Below are 21175 nucleotides of genomic sequence, written 5' to 3' on the forward strand. Positions count from 1 at the left end.
CCCTAGGTGATGTTTATCTAATTACGCGTATCCCACTACTTCCACTTTATTCTCCCCACATTCTCATCGACTCCCTGTAGATTCTACCCTTTGCCCACACAAGAGGGCAATTTTCTGAGACCCACCGTCTACCACCCTACTTGTCGTTGGAATGTGGTTGGAAGCCCGAGCACCTGGAGGAAACCCAAGCAGTTGAAGGGAGAACTTGCACTCCTAGGATTGACCCTAGTTTCTGGAGCAGTGTGCCAGTAGATCCAGCTGCTATTCAATCTGCTGCTGACATTTCCCTCATCCACCTTTCTTGCCCCTTTCCACCTTCCCCCCCACCACCTTGTCGCCTTGTCTGTGCCTCAATTCACTTCCTCAACCAAAACTGCATTGCTCCCCTTTGCCTTGCATGTCACCCCAACTTACTGTGGTCTCACCACATAAAAGGATCAGATACATAGGAATACTTGGAATGCAGTTTTGAGGCATTGGATTGCCTCTGATCTTATCGAACAGCCTCAAGGGACACGATGGCTTAATGCTTTTCCTATGTTCCTGTATTGAACAATAACCTGCTGTGTGGGTTTTAATGAATCTGTTTCTGCTTGAGTGGATCTTTTGTGACTTCAAAAGAATTCCTATAATCTGTATTAACATATCTGAAGTATATCAAATTTTCACATAACTAATAGCATAACTTGAATTTTGTTTGCTGGAATCAAATTTTCCATGTTCTAGATTATGCCTAATTTTTGAGCAGCATGACTTGTACAAGGGTTGTATGCAAAATTTGTGAAGTATTGGTTGGGTTAACTGTAAATTAATACATTGAGGATTTGCATCTCTGAATGTGGATCCCGTCCTGTTAAAAGAAGGAGAGGACCTTGGAAAGGCTCAATCCTCTGCCAGAGGACTGAAGCACTGCTGATGTTATACATTAGTTTAAAAACGAAGGAATGACTGTCAATGCAAGTACACTCCTTTGTAGATTAAATTATTAGACTCTGCTCTAAGAGACAGGGTTAACAGGAGAGGTACAGATTGATTAGCAACAATCAGTTCAGGGAAGGTTGTGTCTAACTGATGTGATTGACCCTCCTCGGAGAATTCAGTGAGGCAATGTATGCTGTAGTCTTTGTGGGTTTCCCCAAGGGCCTGCATGTCAGACAGATAAAAAAAAAATGAATGGGTATAGGATCTAAGGGAGAGTGGCAAATTGGATCCAAGATCTTTGGTGGCAGGAAGCAAAGTGTGATGGGTGTAATTGTGACCCGAAGGAGCTCAAAAAAAGAGGCCTGGAATTGCACTTTTAATCAGGGACGCAGTTATAGCTTCACTCAGGAGTCATAATAGAGGGCTACCTTCTGAGTCCATATCCGTAAAACTCAAAAATAAGAAAGGTGCAATCAATCTGGTGGGACTTCTCAATAATTCCAAAAGTCCCTCAATAGCTATTAGGACATAAAAGAACACTTATGTAAGTAGATAAGGGATTGCTCTAAACCCAACAGGGTTGTTGTCACTGTGGACTTCAACTTCTCTAAAATAAACTGGGACCACCGCAGTGTAAGGGGTTTAGATGGGCCAGAATTTGTTAGGCGTATCTAGGAGGGTATATATTGGACCTGATATGGGAAATGAGCCTGACCTATCAATGGGAGAACATTAGGGAACAGTGACCACAACTCCTTAAGTGTTAAGATGGCTATGGATAAGGTACATGTGGATCTTGAACAGAGTATTGGGCAGAAACTGGGGAGAGTTAATTAATAACAGCTGCTGTTGGTCAAGTCCACATCTGATGGGTGGATGGTGTTTAAAGACCAACTGCACAGAGCACAGGACAGGTTTGCTTTAGTAAAAAGGCAGAGAGAAGGATGACAAGGTGAGGGAACCTTAAATATTGAAAGAGGGTGAATTTAGTCAAGAAGAAAAGTATGTAAGGCTTAGGAAGCTAAAATCAAATAGAACCCTTGAGGATTATAAAGGTAGAAATGGTAGACTATAAGCTGGAAAAACACTTGAAAGGAACTAGGAGAGCAGGAGAGGCCATGAAAAGTCATTGGCAAGTAGGATCAAAGAAATTCTGAGGCATTCTATACATAGATCAAGAGTAAGAATAGCTAAGAAGAAGGTAGGAACACTCAAGGATAAAGAAGGGAATGTATGCTTTGAAGTGGAGGATATGGGAGAAGTCCTACATGAATACTTTGGTATTTACCAAATAGAGGATAGGGAAATCAGTGTGAAGTGCACTTATATGCTAGGGCATCGCTTGGTTGCTGAACATTGTGATGGGTAAGCCCCAAGGCCTGATGGGATATACTCCAAGTTATTGAGATAGGCAAGAGATAAGATTACTGGGGCCTTGACACAGATCTCTTAGGTCTTCTCTGGCCACACTTAAGGCCCTGGAAGATTTGTGAGTAGCTACAAGAAAGGAAATGAGATGAATGCTGGAAATTATAGACTATATACTATAACTATAGAGTCCCAAATTCATGATACAGAAACTATTGGAGGGGATTTTTTAGGGATTAGATTTATGTGTTTGTAAAATCATGGCCTAATTAAGGACAGTCAGCATGGCTTTGTGTGAGGCAAGTATTGATTGCCCTGCATGAAGTCATGCTATTAGGCCTTGATTTTCTATATGATCAAGGTTAGGGTTACATATGTTACCATATACAACTCTGAGATTCATTTTCTTGTGGTTCAATAAATCCAGTAACCAGAAGAGAATCAATGAAAGATCATACCAACAAGGCAGACAACCAGTGTGCAAAAGACAATAAACTGTGCAAATAAAAAAGAAAGAAAAAAATGCAATAAATAGCATGGACCGTGCAAAAGGATGATGAATCCTTGAAAGAGAGTCCATATGTTGTGGGAACAGTTCAGTAATGGGGCGAATGAAGTTATCCCCTCTGGCTTGGGAGCCTGATGTTTGAGGCCGAATAACTGTTCCTGATCCTGGTTGTGTGAGTCCTAGGGCTCTTGTTTCTTCTTCCTGAAGGCAGCAGTGAGAAGGGAGTATAGCCTGGATGGTGGAGGTCCTGATAATGCTGCTTTCCTGCAACAATGCTTCATGTAGATGTGCTCAATGGTGGGGAGGGCTTTACCTGTGATGGACTGCTCTATATCCACTACTTTTTGTAGGATTTTCTATTTAAGGGCATTGGTGTTTCAATACCAGGCGGTGATGTAACCAGTCAATATATTCTCCACCACAAATCTATAGAATGATCATAAAGAACTTCAAAGTTGATGAACTGTTTCCAAAAAGAGGTGAAGATAGAGATGTGAGTGTTGTCTACATGGATTTTAGTAAGGTGTATCCAGAAGTTAAAGATGCATTAGATCCACAGAAGACTTGCCCATAGAAGACAGGGTGTTGGTCTGGCTGGAGATCTGTGATCAGCGGTGTTTGGGAGGAATCTTTTGGAGTTCTCCTGGGACCTTCACTGTTTGTTAAAGAACAAAAACTAATCTTAAGGAATAAAGACTAATTGAGAAGATAACTGGGGTTAGCTTCATGTATTTGGGACATTCTGCTTAATTGTGACAGGAGACTTGCTGAACAGATTGTAGCTAGCGTCAACCGTGTGCATTTGTGTGGCAGTTAGACAGTACATTTTGTTAAAAGCAAGCAGTTTTTAAATAGTAGCAGTTAGGGATCCTTGCATAATCCTGATTTGATGGAGGCAGATGTGAGAGCGTGGAGGAACATCTGGAGAAATTTCTGAAATGCCCGCTTCGCTGCAGCTGCTACTGTGCAGTCCGGAATCTCCGGAGGAGAAGGCCTCCAAGACCTCGGCTTTGCTTGTTTTGGCGGCTGGGATGAGGTCGATGGCGCTCGGGAGGCTGTATCGGAGGGGCTGGTCGGAGGCTCAAAGTTTTCGGACGGACTCAGAGCCTGCTGTCGTTGGGTGCTTCCGTGGCATTGTCAGTGCCTGGAAGTTTATGGCAGGGAGAGTTCTCCCGTTTGCTGCCTGACATCGGGACGATCGGAGTCGATCAACACTTGAGACTTTTAAACCGTGTCCATGGTCTGCGTTTATCAAATTACGGTATTGTTTTGCACTGCTGCAACTATATGCTATAATTATGTGGTTTTGTCAGTTTGAGTCTTGGTTTGTCCTTTTTTATTTTGTGATGTCACTCTGGAGGAACATTGTATCATTTCTTAATGCATGCATGCATTTCTAAATGACAATAAATGAGGACTGAGTTTCCTCATAATCTAATCTAACATGTGCTTGCGCTATGTTATCCCTTTGGGCTGATGGATACCAATTCAAAAAGCATTAACTGCACTAGGTGTCTGTGCTGAGTGTGTTCCTTTACAGTCAATCAAAAGATCACAGTTGCATACACTGGATGTAATTCCTCTGTCAGTAACTATTTGGAACTAATGTTTTATAGTACTGTAGTGGTATTAATGGTGTTCTGATTTGCTTTGCATTTCATTTAAATACAATTTATTATTCAGTTAAAAAGCAGTTTGTCTTTTATATACTTTTGATGAAACTTTAGCTATTTAGGGCAGTTGCTTAATTGGGCCAAAATGTACTGGTCCTGACATGTCCCAATTAATTAGAATCCAGTGTGCACAATATATGTGTGTGTATACATATGTTTGTATGTTTGCATACAATACAAAGATTGGGGTTGTGAATAACATAGAAGATTCACAAAGATACAGCAGGATATAGATCAGTTGCAGATATGCTCAGAGTAATAGTAGATGGAGTTTAATCCGGCCAAGTGTGGCCAGATTACACTTAAGGAAATTAAATGTAAAAGGACCATTAACGGTGTCGATGTAAGTAGGGATCTTGGGGGTCCAAGTCTATAGATTCCTGAAAGTGGCTGTACAGGTTAATACAGTGGTAAAGGAGGTACACGTCATGCTTGCCTTGATTAGTCATTTTTGTTACGTTGCAGCTTTATAAAATTCTAGTGAGGCTGCATCTGGATCATTATAGCTCTGTCATTATAAGAAGAATTTGAAAGCCTTCTAGAAGATGTAGAAGAAGTTTACTGGGATGCTGTTTGGATCAAAGGGCAGGTGGTGTGAGGAGAGATTAGACAAAGTTGGGTTATTTTCTCAGTAGTGGCAGATGCTGAGCAGAGAACTAAGTTTTATATGATTATAAGAGGTACAAATAGAGTTTTCAACTGGTACCTTTTTCCCAAGGTTGAAATTTGAAATACTAGAGAGCATGCATTTAAGGTGAGGGGAGTAAGTTCAAAGGAAGGATATGTGGAGAAGTTTTTTACAGGTTGGTGGGTGTCTGGAATATACTGCCAAAAGGGGCAAATATGACAGGTGTTTGAAAGGGTCACGTTTGTGCAGAGAATGAAGGAGTTGATAGGCAAAAAGGATTAGTTGGTTAGGTGTTTAATTACTAGTTTAATTTGTTCAGGACAGAATTGTGGGTCAAAGAGCCTTTCCTGCACTGTACTGTTCTATTGTTTCATACAGTACATAGGAATTATTGTTAGATTTGGAAGGCTGAGAAGAGACCTGATTGAGGAGCTGAGGAAGAGTAAATAGGAAGTAGCTGTTTCTTTTGGCAAAGAGTTTAGGACCCAAGAGGCAGAGAATTTGTGTAATTCCAGAGTTTAAGGAACACAAAGATTGCAGCCCACAATGTCTACGAACACAGTGCTAATCTAAACTAATCCTATCTGCCTGCATGTGATGTATATCCCTCCTAACCCTGCCTGTTCATGTTGCTATTGTAATGCAAGATGAGGAAATGTGTTTCCAGCCCAGAGGTAGTGAGTGTCTGGAACACACTTCTAGCAAGGATATTAGAAGCAAAAACCTCATCATGTTTAAACAATATTGAATGTGGACTTGATGAACCAGGACCTGCAGGGCTACAGGCAAAGTGCTGGATGGCAGTTAAACTAAAGTCCACTACTCTGACTGTCATAAACATGACATGCTGATTACCCTCCTGTGTTGTAACTTTTCTGGGATTTTCTAATGCAGCACTAATGTTGGTGCCTTATATTATTTTTTTCAGCTTCAGCCATTTGACACCCTTGAGGCTGCAGCAGTCATAACATTTGGCTGTAAAGCACATGCCATGTTTGTGAATGTTTTTCACTAGTTTTAGTGAGTTAACATTCTGCTGTCTGCTTTTACTAAATTTATTAAAATCAATACTCTGTTCTAGTGCTCTGCATTTTGCCTTCTGGCTTATGTTCCACAAGACTTTGGATGTTGATACTGTTAGAAATTTGAGATCTTTAAATTGTTTGTTTTCAAAAGAAATGTACAAGCTTACAGTGACATATGGAAGAATACCAGATTTTTTTTGCCATAGCATGTGTACTGAAATTACAAAGTGAATGTTCAAAGTTGTAAGCCAATCAAATTTGGTTAGATGTAATGAAATAAAAGTGAGGAGGGATTAGCACTAAAGATAAAACTCTGCTCATCGGGAAGTTATTGTTTAATTTGCCAAATTCTTTCCCCCAACAGCCTTATATGTATGTGTCCTGCTCTCTGAAGAGTAAATTAAAAAAAAACTATTTCCTTATGATTTAAATAGATCTGCATACATAATGCAGTTGTTACATTATCAGGACAGACCTGAAAACAACATGAGGTTGCCTGCTAGTTAAGACTTCTTGCCTGTACAGAAGTAAACAGGAGTTAGGGTTTGGATTTAAAGAGTTTAGAAATATTTTGATAAGTTCTAAGTCTAGTCTTTCAGGTTTCAACCTTAATAATGTAATTTGTTAAGTACCTCGTGCCTTTCTCTTCTGCTTCAGTAAACCCAATGGTATCTAATCCCCTGCAAGTGGGAAACAAAGGTTAAAGTTCAAATTCTAATTTGATATTCTGTATTTGTATATGATTATAGCAAATTAGCTCAATATTGCTTGTATACAGTGCAAGTTTTTATGACCATATTCTGGATTGAATACATATTGTCTAAATGCCTTAAATATAGTGAATATTATTTTAATATTTTTTATCTATTGCCTAACAAAGATAGTAATGGTACATTCAGAATTATATATCTTGCATACAGAGTGTAATTGTTTACAAAAAGTCAGGATATTTTAATTAAGAACATTAATTTGATAGATTGGTCAACATAGACAAATGTTAAAGGTGAAATTAATAAAATACTCAAAAATATTGGGAGGGGTCATTTTGGAGCTTGATGTGTTGGGCATTGACCAGGTAACAGTACGTTCTTAAACAAGTTCTACTGATCAAAGATGGCTATTTGCTGGGGAAAATATTAGTATCATAAAGTATATTATCCAATAGAGTAATAACACTTCATAGGAAGTGTTGGCGCGTGGCCTAGTGGCAAAGGCATCGGTCTAGTGACCTGAAGGTCACTGGTTCGAGCCTCAGCTGAGGCAGCCTGTTTGTGTCCTTGAGCAAGGCACTTAACAACACATTGCTCTGCAACAACACTGGTGCCAAGCTGCTTGGGTCCTAATGCCCTTCCCTTGGACAACATCGGTGGCGTGGAGACGGGAAGGCTTGCAGCTTGGGCAACTGCCGGTCTCCCATACAACCCTGCCCAGGCCTGCACCCTGGACCCCTTCCAAGGCGCAAATCCATGGTCTCACAAGACTAACGGATGCCTATTATTACTTCATACAAAGTCTATTGGATAATAATAACATAGGCCTTGAAAAAGTAATTATATGTAGGCAGTGTGTATATTTCAAATTTTGATGCTGGGTGAGCACTTGATATACCATAATCTACATGATTATAAGCAGTGCTGGGAACTGGGACCAACAGCACCTCTACTTCCTCAGGAGTCTGCAGAGATTCGGGAGGTCATCAGAAACCTTGGCAAACTTCTAAAAATATAGAGGATGTGGAAAGTGCTGACTGGCTGCATTACAGCCTGGTATGAGAACACCAATGTCTTTCAGTGGAAAATCCTACAAAAGGTAGTGGATTTGGCCCGTACGTCATGGGTAAAACCCTCCCAATCATTGAGCACAGGTATTTGAAATATTGCTGTTTAAAAGCAGCATCCATCATCAAAGATCGTCACCACCCAGGCCATGCTCTTTTCTTGCTGCTGCCCTCAGGTAGATATTACAGGTGTCTCAGGACTTACACCATCAGGTTCAAGAACAGTTACTACCCCTCAACCATCAGGCTCTTGAACAAAAGGGGACAACTGCACTCATTTAAGGACTCTTGTTATTTAATGTTCAGTATTTATTGCTATTTAATCATTACCTGCATTTGCAGTTTGTTTACTGTTTATAGATTCTGTTTACAGTTACTGTTCAATAGATTTGCTAAGTATGCCCACAGAAAAAGAATCTCAGGATTGTATGTGGTGACATGTATGTTCTCTGATAATAAATTTTACTTTGATCTTTGAATGTGAAGAGTTCTTTATTGGCCAGTGTGTGGAGTGGATTTTAATAATTTCAGTTGTTGTAGTTTCGTATGGCAGGTGTTTTTCTCTTCACACCTCTAATTTGTGTTTGTCAAGCCACTCAGCCAGCTCCATGGACCGTGGCAAAGCCGTCTCGGACCTCGGTGAGAGGGCATGTTTAGACCAGGTGGAGAATGTTCTGGGTTGGGGCACCACAGGGGCAAGCTGGAGTTTGTTGGGCGTCCCGTCGGTGTAAAGTTTGTGTTGTTTTGAGTCTGACTTCTGAGTCTATTTGCAGCTGTCCCTTTTTTTTTTCTGGTGGCTGCAGTAAAGCCGGGAAGGAGCGAGGTGGGATCAACAATCAGATCTGCACAGGGAAGTATGTTGGTGTGCCAGTATTGATGCCATTCTTTGTTCTATGTTCTTTGACATCGTGTGGAGGCTTGCATGCTTCAAAGACTCAATCAGATGATGTCAGCTCAAGGCCACACATATTGGAATGGTTGTGGACAAGATGCCAGATGATCGATCCAACACTGGCTCCTGAATGGACAGACTCGCTCCGCCCCTTCTGGGCCACACTTCATAAATTAATCCAACTGTTCAATAATTCATGTTAAGATGCTCCATGGGTCCTTTATGTACTTTATTCAGAAAACTTCCAGCCACATTCAGTTTCAAGAGTCAATCCAAACTGACAGATTTATATTTTCAGTTTTCAATAGAAGTGAGAAAGTCACACAATCAGGATGGTATATGCCCTCAGGTGTTAGAAGTGAAGCTGGAAACTTCTTACACAGACCTCTGGAGTCTTGTTTCCAATTCTATGGGTTCTAAGATGACTAATGAGGTCAATATGAGTGGGAAGGAGGCGTCAAGAGATGGAATCTGGACTGCCCCCCCCCCCCCCCACCCTGGCTGCTTTTGCTAGTTTTCTGATGTAAAGACTTGGTTATCAGGTACATCCTAAATAGTGCACCATTTTGTCCATTTGTGGGCTAAGAATTCTTATGAATTAGTGGAGATAAAAGTTTGTACAAAGGCTCTAAGAATTTTTTTCCTCTGTTCTGATAATCTCCTGGTGGAGGGGCAGGGTGTGTTGAGGAAACGGGTAGGCTGCAGAAAGACTTGGTGTAGGAGAATGGGCAAGAAAGTGGCAAATGAAATACAATGTTGGAAAATGCATGGTCATGCACATTGGTAGTGGAAATAAATGTGTAGACTATTTTCTAAATGGAGAGAAAATCCAAAAGTCTGAGATGCAAAGGGACTTGGGAATCCTTGTGCAGAACACTTTGCAGGTAGAGTCAGTGGGGAGGAAGGCAAATGAAATGTTAACATTCATTTCAAGTGGTCTAGAGTAGGAATGTAATGCTGAGACTTTATAAGGCACTGTTTTGGGCTTCTCATCTAAGAAAAGATGTGCTGGCATTGGAGAGGGTTCAGAGGAGGTTCACAAGGATGATTCTGGGAATGAAAGGGTTACCATAGGAGGAACATTTGATGGCTTTATGTCTGTACTCACTGGAATTTAGAATGAGGAGGGGGAATCTCATTGAAACCTTTTGAATGTTGAAAGGCTTAGACAGACTAGATGTGCAAAGGGTGTTTCCCTTGGTGGGGATCTAGGACAAGAGGACGCAGCCTCAGGTTAGGGGGGTGTCCATTTAAATGGAGATGTGGAGAAATTTCTTGAGCCAGAGGATGTGAATTTGTGTAATTTTATAGCACAGGCAGCTGTGGAGACCAGGTCATTGGGTGTATTTAAGGTCGAGCTTGATAGGTTCTTGATTGAACACAGCTTCAGAGGTTACAGGGTGAAGGCTGGGGAGTGGGGCTGAGGAGGCGGAAAAAGGGATCAGCCATGATTGAATAGAGGAGCAGACTTGATGGGCCAAATGACCTAATTCTGCTCCTGTATCTTATGGTCTAATCTTTTTCCCATGATAGAGCTTGGAGTATTGCCCTTCTTGGGAGCTAACAACCTGATGTCAGATTTTTTAATGGTGTGGCTGGTCAATTAAGGTTGATTACGTATAATTAGACCCTCAGTTGGTGTGATTAAAACATACAATATTGTTTTACCTAACACTGCTGATGCATTTGCAGGATTTTGCAATTTCGTGTTTCTAGTGGTTTGAGGTGACCTTGAGCTTTATGCTGGGTTCAAGCTTTTAGTCTTTAAATATCTCTTCCTCAGACTGCAAAAGGCTCTGGTTGTGGACAGATAGCATAGAATAGATAAATGTAAAAGTATTTTCCTTTATCTTATTTGCCAAAACTGTCTCACATCCTCTTTTTCCCTCCAGATTAATTTTTTGCAGGTACTTACAGGAAAATGAAGAAAGACAGTAGAATTTGAAAAATCTATATGTGAAAACTGGACAATCAATGTGCAAAACCAGACAAATTATGTAAATACAAAGTAAATAACACTAAAATATGAGTTGCAGAATCCTTGAAAGTGAATCTATAGTTTGTGGAATTAGTTCAGTGTTGAGGTGAGTGAAGTTATCCACACTAGTCCAGGAGCCTGATGGTTGTAGAGTAGTAACTGTTCCTAAACATTTGGTGTGGAATGTAGGGCTCTCATACTTCCTGTCCGATTTTTAGTAGCAAGAAGAAAGTATGGCTTGACTAGTGGGGCCCTTGATGGATGCTGCTTTCTTGTAATAAAGAGACATCGTGAGACAGTGCTCCTTGTAAATGTGCTCAGTGGTAGAGAAGGTGTTTCCTGTGATGGGCTGTCTGGATCTACCTCTTTCTGTAGACCTTTCTGTTCCTGGGCATTGCTGTTTCCATACCAGGCTGTGATGCAATCAGTCAAGATACTGTGCACTTCATCTATAGAAGTTTGTCAATGTTTTAGAAGATATGCTAAATCTATGCAAAATTTTAAGAAAGTAGAGGCATCTTTGTGATGATACTTAAATGCTGGTTCCAAGATAAATCCTCTGATATGAGAACAGCAAAGAATTTAAATCTACTGACTCTCTCCACTCCTGATCCTCTAATGAGGATTGGCTCATGGACCTTCAACCTCCTTTTGAAGTCAATAATCAGCTGTTTAGTTTGGCTGATATATAGAGAGATGAGTAAAATAATCCCACCTGCCAGGCATTTCTTTACTTGCAAACAACCTCTCCCAATCAATCTGCAAATTCCAGTCTAATGCCACCAAAATTAGCCATGCCCCAAATTAGGACATTAGCTTATGAACCAGTCCTGTCTTTTCCCATGACTATTTAAAAGCTACTAGAATATAGTCACTGCCAAACGTTCTCCCCTACCATTTCTTTAGTCACTTTCCCTGCCCAATTTCCCATGAGAAGGTCCAGTGTACTCCCTCTCTTGTGGGGTCAACTACATGTTGCTTGGGAAATCTTTCCTTGGCATGCTTAACACATTCTGCCTTCTGAAGTCCTTTAAAGTTCAAAGTAAATTTATTATTAATATATGCATATGTCACCATATATTACCTTGAATTTAGTTTTGTTGCAGACATTTACAAGATAATAAATACAATAAAATTTGTGAAAAAATTTCTTTAACAATGCCAGTATGCAAAAGAAGACAAATCGTGCAAATAATAGTAAAAAAGTAAATAAGTAATACTGAGTTGTGCAGTTCATCATAGTAAGTCTAAAGATTGTGGAATCTCTTCAGCATTAAGGTGGGTGAAGTCATCCATGCTGGCTCTATGGTAGTCCCAGTCAATATTATGGAAGTTAATATCTTGGTACACAAGTATATTAGTGCTGTCCCAATTCTCAGTAGACCTGGAATATCTACCAGTAAAGTGTCATCCTTTTTACTTGCCATGGGAGTTTTCTGAGGTCATTTTGGTAGCAGTTTACATTACACCTCAGGCCAATGTCAAGCAGGTTTTAGATGATCTGAGTTACGGGATCAACATGCACAAAACAGTGCACCCTAATGCCTTGACCATTTTGGGAGATTTTCACCAGGCCAGTCTAAAAAAAAAATCACTAAGCAACTACCATCAACAGATCACCTGCAATACCAGAGGAAACAACACACTGGACCATTGTTACACCACCATCAAAAATGCCTACCATGCTATTCCACACCCTCACTTCGGGAAGTTTGATCACCTGGCTGTACTTCTACTCCCTGAGCATAGGCAGAGACTGAAGCAGCAGCAGTGAGAACCAAGAAGGTATGAATAAGGGAAGCACAGGAGCACCTACAGGACTGTTTTGAATTGGTGGACTGGATTGTATTCTTTGAACCTGGATGAGTATGCTGCAGTTGTTACCGACTTCATTAAAGCCTGTATGGATGAGTGTGTGCCCACAAAGACTTACTGTACATTCCTAAACCAAAAGCTGTGGATGAAACCGGAAGTACGTTGTCTGCTGAAGTCTAGATCTGTGGCATTCAAGTACGGCAACCCAGGCCTGTACCAGAAAACCAGGTATGATTTGTGGAGGGCTATTTCAAGGGCAAAGAGACAATTTTGAAAGAGGTTGGAGGCAACATTGGATGCACGGCAACTCTGGCAGGGTTTGCAAGACATTACTTCCCACAAGCGAAACCCAATAACATAAATGGTAGCGATGCTTCACTACCAATTGAACTTATTGCCTTCTTTGAAAGGGAGAACACAACTACAGCTGTGAAGATTCTTACTGCACCTGATGACTGATCTCTGAGGCTGATGTTAGATTGTCTTTAAGGAGTGTAAACCCTCACAAGGCGGAAGGTCCTGATGAAGTATCTGGTAACGCTCTAAGAAACTGTGCCAACCAACTAGAGAGTTTTAGGGACATTTTCAACCTCTAGCTGGGTATGGGTGGAAGTTCCTACTTGTTTCAAAAAGGCAACAATTATACCAGTGCCTAAGTAGAATAATGACTATTGCCCGGTAGCACTCACATTGACAGTGATGAACTGCTTTGAGAGGTTGCTCATGACTGGATTGAACTCCTGTCTCAGCAAGGACTTGGACCCATTGCAATTTGCCTATCACCACAATAGGTCAATGGCAGATTCAATCTCAGTGGCTCTCCACACGGCTTTAGAGCACCTGGACAACACAGACACCTATGTCTGTGTGCTGTTCATCAACTATAGCTCAGCATTTAATAATTGTTCCCATGGTCCTGATTGAGAAATTGAAGAACCTGGGCTTCTGTACCTCCCTCTGCAATTGGATCCTCGACTTCCTAACCAGAAGACCACAATCCATGCAGATTGGTGCTAACATATCCTCTTTGCTGACGATCAACACTGGCACACTTCGGGTGTGTGCTTAGCCCTTTGCTCTACTCTCTATATACACATGACTGTGTGGTTTGGCATAGCTTAAATACCATCTGTAAATTTTCTGAGGGTGTAACCATTGTTGGTAGAATCTCTGATGAGAGGGTGTACAGGAGTGAGATATGCCAACTAGTGGAGTGGTGCCACAGCAATATCCTAGCACTCAATGTCAGTAAGATGAAAGAGCTGATTGTGGACTTTGGTAGGGTAAGACAAAGGAACACATAACAATCCTCATAGAGGGATCAGAAGTGGAGGGAGTGAACAGCTTCAAGTTCCTGGGTTTCAAGATCTCCGAGGATCTAACCTGGTCCCAACATATTAATGTAGTTATAAAGAAGACAAGACAGTGGCTATACTTTATTAGGAGTTTGAAGAGATTTGGCATGTCAACAAATACACTCAAAAACTACTATAGTTGAACCGTGGAGAGCATTCTGACAGGTTTCATCTCGTCTGGTATGGAGGGACTACTGCACAGGATGGAAAGAAGGTTGTAAATCTAGTCAGCTCCATCTTGCGTACTAGCCTACAAAGTGCCCAGGACATCTTTAGGGAGCAGAGTTTCAGAAAGGCAATGTCCATTATTAAAGACCCCACCACCCAGGGCATGCCCTTTTCTCACTGTTACCATCAGTTAGGAGGTACAGAAGCCTGAAGGCACACACTCTGTGATTCAGGAACAGCTTCTTCCCCTCTCCCATCTGATTCCTAAATGGATATTGAACATTTGGACACTGTATCTCACTTTTTTTTAATCTACTGTATTTCTGTTTTTGCATGTTTTTTAAAATCTATTCAATATTCAAAAGTGGAGTTTGAGGGGCAGTGGGTACTTGTTCTTTATGGTTATATTATTTAGGCCTCAGTGGTTGATGCAGGGACATAGTGAACCATCCTTACTCCCCACAAAGAAGAACCCTGCGCCCACTGGGGAGGATGAGTGTCAGATAATGCCCACCATGAGAGATTCACTGATGTGTATCAGGTGGTGAAAAAGGCAAAAGGCAAGTGGTATGTTGGCATTCATAGCAAAAGGATTTGAGTACAGGAGCAGGGAGGTTCTACTGCAGTTGTACAAGGCCTTGGTGAGACCGCACCTAGAATATTGTGTGCAGTTTTGGTCCCCTAATCTGAGAAAAGACATTCTTGCCATAGAGGGAGTACAGAGAAGATTCACCAGATTGATTCCTGGGATGGCAGGACTTTGATATGAAGAAAGACTGGATCGACTAGGCTTATACTCACTGGAATTTAGAAGATTGAGGGGGGATCTTATTGAAACTTAATAAACTTATAAAATTCTAAAGGGATTGGACAGGCTAGATGCAGGAAGATTGTTTCCGATGTTGGGGAAGTCCAGAACGAGGGGTCACAGTTTAAGGATAAAGGGGAAGCCTTTTAGGACCGAGATGAGGGAAAACTTCTTCACACAGAGAGTGGTGAATCTGTGGAATTCTCTGCCACAGGAAACAGTTGAGGCCGGTTCATTGGCTATATTTAAGGGGGAGTTAGATATGGCCCTTGTGGCTAAAGGGATCAGGGGGTATGGAGAGAAAGCAGGTACAGGGTTCTGAGTTGGATGATCAGCCATGATCATATTGAATGGCGGTGCAGGCTCGAAGGGCCAAATGACCTACTCCTGCACCTATTTTCTATGTTTCTATATGTATTTGATTTACTTTATTATTTTTTTATTTTATTATTATGTTTCTCTGCTAGATTATGTATTGCATTGAACTGCTGCTAAGTTAATAAATTTCACATTGCATGCGGTGATAATAAACCTGATTCTGATTACACACCAATATAACCCATTATTATAATAGCTATCAATGATCTCCCTATTTGCTCCTCTGGTTCCTGCTGACTTTCAGGTGGTTTATAGTATAATCCCAAATGTTCCACCCAAATAGCCTCAATGAGTGATTCCCAGGAATATCCTTCCCAAGTACTACACCTGCCTACCAGGCCTACTGAACTTTAACTTCTAAAATTTCTTCATTTTTCTCATTTGTCACAATATTGCCTTGGGTCCCAACCCCGGCTAGATTAGTGTAAACTCTCCTGAGTAGTACTAGTAAACTTCCTTACCAGGATATTGGTCTCCTTCCAGTTCAGGTACAACCTGTCTTTCTTATGCAACACACACAAAATGCTGGAGGAACTCAGCAAGCCAGGCAGCATCTATGTAAAAGAGTAAACAGTTGATGTTTCAGGCTGAGACCTGTCATCGGGACTGAAAAAAGAAATGAGAAGTTGGAGTGAGAAGGTGATAGGAGAAACCAGGAAGAGGACGAGGGGTGAAGTAAAGAGCAGGTAAGATGACTGATGAAAGAGATAAAGGACTAGAGAAGGGGGAGTCTGATAGGAGAGAGTAGAAGATCATGGAAGAAGGGGGAGGAGCTCTAGAGGGAGGTGATGGGTAGGTAAGGAGATGAGGTGTAAGGGGGAAAAGGGAATGAGGTATGGTGAAGGAGTGAAGTGGAAGTGGGCATTACCAGAAGTTAGAGAAGTCAATGTTCATGCCATCAGGTTGGAGGCTACCCAGACAGAATATAAGGTGCTGCTCCTCCAGCCCCATGTGACCTCATCATGACAGTACAGGAGGCCATGGACTGGCTAGTCAGAATGGGAATGAGAAGTAGAATTGAAATGGGTGGCCACTGGAAGATCCTGCTTTTTCTGGTGGACAGAGTGAAGGTGCTCAGTAAACCGGTCTCCCAAACTATATCGGGTCTCACCGAAATATAGCAGGCCACACCAGATGTCACCTCACCTGCAAGGACTTTTTGGGGCCCTGAATGGTACTGAGGGGGAAGGTGAAGGGCAGGTGCGGCATTTGTTCTGCTTTCAAGGGTTAGTACCAGAAGGGAGATCAGTGTGGATGGATGAATGAACATGGGAGGAACCATATCCCTGGTGGAGTGGTGAGAGGATGGATTAAGGGCAGACGTGTGCAAAATGGAAGAGTTGCAGTGAGGATACCAATGATTGTTTCTTGTATAGCTCACCTTTATACCAGAAGAGATTGTGATGGCCCAAGAATATGAATGCCTTCCTCCTGCATATGTTCCTCAGCCTTGCATTTTTCTGAATACCTAACACATAAGTTTCTGCTGCTGCCAGCCCACCTCACTGAAGTCTGCACTTTGACTTCAATATTTGCTCGTCCACCATCAATACAGGCCTTTTTATCTGCCACTTAATTTCTCACAATTCCTCACCTGAAATATGCTTTTTAAATGGACTTTGTTGCTCCTTCATAATTCTGTGATTCAAATAATGAGAAATTCTTGTATCAATAGATCAGAGAAAATGAAGTTATTATGAGGGAAGGGAAAGCTAAAAGGAGGTCTGATTGAGAACTTACATCTGGAAAAGCATAGATTTATTAGGGATAGTCGGCATGGTTTTGTGCAGAGCAGATAATGTCTTAGAAACTTTAATTTTCTTTTTTAGGAAGTAATGGTTGAGGAGGTTAGAATGGTGGATGTTGTCTATATGGATAAAGTCTCTCATGGTATGCTGATTCAGAAATTTATTGCACATAGAATCCCCAGAGACTTGGTAGATTGATTTCAATATTGGCTTAGCTGTCAAAGAAAAGGGCTAATGTTGGAAGGATTATATTTTGACTTGGAGAGGTGTTCCACAGATATCAGTGTCAGGGCAGGTGGTGGAAACAGATGTGATGGTCATGTTTAAGAGGCATTTAGATAGGCACATGGACAGGCAGTTGCTATTAATTTGAATTGGCACCATAGTCAGCACAGACACTATGGGCCAGAGAGCTTGTTCCTGTGCTATAATATTCTGTTATATTGTATATTTAAGGAGATAAATTCTTAAAGATTGACAGTTGTTTATTGGAACTTGCACAGAAGAGTTGAGGCCAGCATAGATGGGCCATAATCATGTTAGGAGGCCTATTGAACTACTTCCATTTTATTGTGTTCTTGCTATATAATATGTGTACCAAAGTTATGCTACAGCAGGCCTTCAGTACTACTTTTATATATTGTTGAGGATCAGCATTTACTATATTTATTGCCTTGGCTATTTTTTGAGATCATATGGGAAGAGTTAAATTGGCTGTAAACTAGTTTCTAATAGCTCTCAGGAATTAGAGATGTATTAATCATTTGGCATCTGTGGCTGAAGTTGTTTGTAAACACATAAGCCTTTTTTTTTGCATTTTCCTGCTGGGCTTCATCACTGATGATAGTGTTGCTCGTGGGATCTCTTTCCCTTTCATTTCAACAGTTTTCTGTTACTCATTTAATGTTCGGTCTCCATAATGACTGTATATAGCAGTACTGTAGAACTTTTTATTTGATCTGTGGAATATGGGATCACCAAATGCTGTATTGCTTTTGCTGCTTAATATGCATCTTTATAATTCATCTGATATGCTGTTTAAGCTTAAGCTGTTTTTGGAGTTGCTCCAAATTTTGGTCATCCCATTAGAGCAGGGTTTTTAAAATGCCATGGACCAGTACCATTAAGCAAGGGGGTATATGGATTCTGGGTTGGAAACGCCTGCATTAGAGGAAGGATGTAGAGGTTTTAGAGTGAGTGCAGAAGAATTTACTAGTTTAATCAGTTCAACACAAAATTGTGCGCCAAAGCACCTATTGGTATTCTATGCTCTGAATGTAGACACTTTAGTACAATCTCTTCCCTTTCTTCACATAGCCTCAACAGCTGAGGGAATGCAATCGCTGCTATTCAACTAATGCCATTCTGCAGACGACTCCCTCTTTGTGTTTGTCCTACCATGAAGAGAGTTTGTGATGGTAGAGTCTGAAAGACAGCATTTATCAAAATTATTTTAAAATCATAATTTGATAAATTGAAGCACTTTTCTCTTGATTTAGACCTGTCCCCAGATACTCATAGGGAGTATTGTGCAGAGTCAATTGATCTCGGTTTCTCTTCACTATGTCCAAATCTAATGTAGTAAGAAGAAATATAATATTATTAAGGAAGTGACAAGGTGGTTATGCAGCTCAATGTATAACTGCAAATTTTATTTTTAATTGTAGTGTAAAGAAGGTGAGTAGGTCAACACATGCTTTTAAGATCGAATGAAAAGGAAACATGGAATTTGTAGAACACCTACATGATGGCTTTTTAGAGCAGTTTGTGGTTGAGCCCACCAGGGGAAAGGCAATTCTGGATTGGGTGTTGTGTAATGAACTAGATTTAATTAGGGAGCTAAAGGTAAAAGAACCCTTAGGATGCAGTGATCATAATATGATAGAATTCACTCTACAGTTTGAAAGGGAAAGGCTAAAATCAGATGTACAGTGTGTGTATTAAGTAGAGTAAAGGGAATTAGAGAGGCATGAGAGAGGAGCAGGCTAGAGTTGATTGGAAGATAGTGAAGTTGCACTACTAATCAGGGACAATATCACAGCTGCACTTGGGATAATAATGGAGGGATCAGACTGAGTTCATTTAGATGGAACTCAGAAACAGGAAGGGTGCAATCACATTGATGGAATTGTACTACAGACCCCTGGGACATTGAGGAACTTCTATATAATCAAATTAAGGAAATGTGTAAAAATAATACAGTTGTTATCACAGGGAATTTCAGCTTCCCTACTGGGACCTTCTTAGTGTAAGAGGTTTACATGGGGCAGAATTTCTTAAGTGTATCCAGGAAGGTTTCTTAAATCAATGTATGGGCAGTTCAACAAGAGGAGGGGCTGTACTGGACCTGGTGTTGGGTGATAAGCCTGTCCGGCTGACAGACCTTTCAGTGGATGAACAATGACCACAACTCCTTCATTTTCAGGCTAGATATAGATGAAGATAGTTATGGTCCTTGTGGGAGAGTTTTAAATTGGAGTAGGGTAAATTATGAAGGCATCAGAAAGGAATTAAGCATTAAATGGGAACACCTTTTCTCTGGCAAGTTCACATCAGACATGTGGAGTGTGTTTAGATTAATTGCACAGAGTACAGGAAAGGTATGTTCCTATTAGAAGGAAGGACATGGACAGAAAGATAAGAGAATCTTGGATGTCCAGAGAGGTGATGGATTTAGCAAAGAAGTAAAAGGAAAAGTATGTAAAGCTTCAGAATTTAGGATCAAACTAAGCACATGAGTATATAGAAGCCAGAAAAGAACTAAAGAAGGGAAGTTGGAAATCTGGGCGGGGCCATGAAAAATCGTTGGTAACTAGGATTAAAGCAAAAACTAAGGCATTCTATACATACATCAAGAGCAAGAGGATAACTAGGGAGAAGATTGGACTGGTTGGAGATAAAGGACGTGCATTTGCAGAGAATGATTGAGGTACTTGATGAGTACTTTGATTCAATACATTAGGGTATTTAGAGGTCAAGGAGGAGAAAGTGTTGGGCCTCCTACTGACTATTATGGTGGATAAGTCCCCAGGTTATTGAAGGAGGCAAGAGACGAGTGTCTTCATGCCCTATCCAACTACAGGTGAGGTATTGGAGGACTGACGAGTGGCGAATGTTGTACCTCTATTCAAGTAAGGAAAAAGGGAAAATCCTGGGGACTATAGACCAGTGAGTCTCACGTTAGTTGTAGGAAAATTGCTGGAGAAAATCCTGGGGGATGGGATATATGAGCATTTGGAAGCCTATAGCCTAATTAGGAAGAACCAGCATAGCTTTGTGCGGGACATGTTTTGTCTTACCAACATGATTTTTTTGACAAGGTGACATAAGAGATACCTGGATACGCTGTGAATTAGCTATTTGGATTCAGGATTGGCTTGCACATAGAAGTCAGGGTAATGATTAAAGGGGCTTATTCTAGTTGGAGGTCTAATTAGTGGAGTTCCAGAGGAATCTGTGGTGGGATGTCTGTTGTTTGTGATGTATATAAATGACCTGAATGAAGATGTAGATGGGTGGGTTAGTAAATTTGCAGATGATACCAAGATTAGTGGAGTTGTGGAGAGTGTAGAAGACTGGCAAAGATTACTGCACGATATAAGTTACAGTTATGAGCTGAGAAATGGCAGATGGAGTTTAACCAGATAAATGCGAGGTCTTGCACCTTGGTCAGGCAAATGGAAGAAGACAGTACACTGTTAAGGGCAAGATCATTAACAGTGTTGCTGAGCAGAAACATTTTGGGATCGAAGTTCTCAGCTCCTTGAAATCAGTTACACAGTTTGATGAGGTGATTAAGTAGTGTTGTGTTTGCTTTTATTATTGGAGCATTGAGTTCAAAAGTCAGGAGTATTGTTGCAACTTTATAAAACTCTGGTTAGGCCACATCTGGAGTCTTGCATACAGTTTTGGTTGCTCCACTATAGGAAGGATGTTGAGGCTTTGGGGAGTGTACAGAAGGGGTTTACCTGGATGCTGCCTGGTTTAGAGAGTATGTGCTATCTCAAGATTGTTTTCTCTGGAATTCCAAAGGCTGAGGAGATCTGATAGAGATTTATAAGATTATGAAAAGCATAGAGTGTACAAAGAGTAGCTGTTTCACTCAGCAACCCCCGACAAGCCTAATTAACCCT

At 40.9% G+C, this 21175-nt stretch overlaps 1 protein-coding gene across 9 annotated transcripts in view; it reads left to right on the plus strand.

The window, feature by feature from the left end:
* LOC132382284 (titin homolog) overlaps nt 1-21175 on the plus strand; it is a 354914-nt gene that overhangs the window by 316 nt on the left and 333423 nt on the right. The gene's annotated exons all lie outside the window — the stretch shown is intronic.

Source organism: Hypanus sabinus, chromosome 2 (assembly GCF_030144855.1).
Source record: "Hypanus sabinus isolate sHypSab1 chromosome 2, sHypSab1.hap1, whole genome shotgun sequence".
Lineage (NCBI taxonomy): Eukaryota > Metazoa > Chordata > Chondrichthyes > Myliobatiformes > Dasyatidae > Hypanus > Hypanus sabinus.